This window comes from Mus pahari, chromosome 7, assembly GCF_900095145.1.
Source record: "Mus pahari chromosome 7, PAHARI_EIJ_v1.1, whole genome shotgun sequence".
Lineage (NCBI taxonomy): Eukaryota > Metazoa > Chordata > Mammalia > Rodentia > Muridae > Mus > Mus pahari.
In genome coordinates, this window is record NC_034596.1 from 71,086,035 (window position 1) to 71,088,206 (window position 2,172).

Sequence of the window (2,172 nt, forward strand, 5' to 3'; positions counted from 1 at the left end):
TTTCTCAACTATTCCTAAAATTTATCACCCAAAACTGAATGTGGATTGCAATGTTCAGAACTCCTAGAAACCAGACCATCAGTTTTTTCCAACTGCGCACCTATCTCTGCAACCCCTCTCTCTCTCTCTCTCTCTCTCTCTCTCTCTCTCTCTCTCTCTCTCTCTCTTCCTTTCTTTCTATTGAGACAGAGTCTTATTATGCAGACAGAGCTGATCCTGAGCTTACAGAGATCTGCTTGCCTCTGCCTCCCAAGCTTCCAAGTGCTGTAATCAAAGGTGTATGCCACCAAGCCTGTCCCCATCAACCCACTCTCTCAGACAGACAGGAAGAAAGAGAAAAAGGAAGGAAGGAAGGAAGGAAGGAAGGAAGGAAGGAAGGAAGGAAGGAAGAAAGAAAGAAAGTAAGAAAGAAAGAAAGTTAGGTTAGGCGTGTTAGTGTACACCTTTAATCTCAGCACTCAGAAGGCAGAGGCAGGTGGCTCTCTGTGCATTTAAGGCCACCCTGGTGTACATAGGAAGTTCCTGGTCAGCCGGGGGTTTCATAGTGAGCCCTGTCTCAAAATATAATACATATATAAATCAGTGATCTAAATTTCTGCTGCATTAAGACGCTGGAAAAAGAGGAGCTGCTATAAAGGGCTTGGAGATAGCCTCCCATTATTAGTGAAATGCTGAGTTTCCTTCCCTAAGATCTAGGACAAGAGGCCCTTTTCACCCCCACCCCACCCCAAAACAACAACAACAAAACCGTAACCAACCAAACAAATAAAAACCATGCTGGTGCCTGTAACAGTTATATCTACATTCATAATAATCCCCTTCTTGCATAGTTACTGGGTTTGTTTGTTCATTTGTTCTTCGTTTCTCATTCAATGAAGTAAATTTTTTGTTTTGGTTTGATTTTTAACAGTATTTCTCTGTATAGCTCTGGCTGTCCTGGAATTCACTTTGTAGACCAGGCTGACTTCGAACTCCCAGAGATCCACCTGCCTCTGACTCTCAAGTGCTGGGACTAAAGGCATGCACCACTATGGTGCAGTAGTATTCATTCATGGGTTGCATGCATATTGATATATAACCCGTATACACAATTCCAATTACATTGGTATTAATTAGCACCCTTAGCTGAGATGTGGTTATGCAAGGTAAAGGTGTTCTTGCCAGGTAGGTCTGCAAGATTGCAGCATCCTTTACTCCCAAACGCAGGGCCTCACTGATTTGCATACAAAGAGCCTTTACTGAAGGATTATACCAATAGCTACCCAGCTCTCAAACTGTTGTCAACTTTCCTTTACACTACTGCCTTTTCTGCCCTTTCTCTATCTGGGTCATCCTTACCCAGGTCAGCCTTAGTCATGCCCTACTTCCATGGCCGTCAGCTCCTCTGGCAGCGTGCACATCTCTCAGCAGTAGATCCTGTGGCACAGGGAACTCCAAAGACGAGCTGTCTCTCCAGTCTCCTCCACAGCTCTTTTGAGATAAGGCCTCTCTCGCTAGATATGGCGCTGCATGTTTGGGGCTAGACTGGCTGGCAGCAAGGACCTGACTGCCCCCTCTCTGTGTGCTAGAGTTACTGCTGCTTAACTGGGAGCCTGGCTCTTACATGGGCGCTGGGGATCTGAACTCAGTTCCTTATGCTTGCATAACAAGCACTTTGCCCACACTGAACCGTCTCCCCAGTTCTGAAGTTAAATCTTTCTTTCCTTTTTTTCAAAACAGGAATTCACTGTGTAGCTCTGGCAGACACTCTGTAGATCAGACTGGCTTCCAACTCAGAGATCCACTTGCCTCTACCTCCCAGGTGTTGAGATTAAATTCATGTGCCACCACCACTACCACCCAGGTGGTTCTCAACCTCTGGGTCTCCATCCCTTCAGGGGTCAAACAACCCTTTCACAGGGGTCCCCTAAGACTATCAAAAATACCAGATATTCACAAAATTACAGTTATGAAGTAGCAATGCAAATAATTTTATGGTGGGGGGGTCACCACAACTATGAGGAACTTTATTAAAGGGTTGTAGCATTAAAAGGGTTGAGACCTGGGCTGGTGAGATGGCTCAGCAGGTAAGAGCACTGACTGCTCTTCCGAAGGTCCTGAGTTCAAATCCCAGCAACCACATGGTGGCTTACAACCATCCATAATGAGATCTGACTCCCTCTTCTGGTGCGT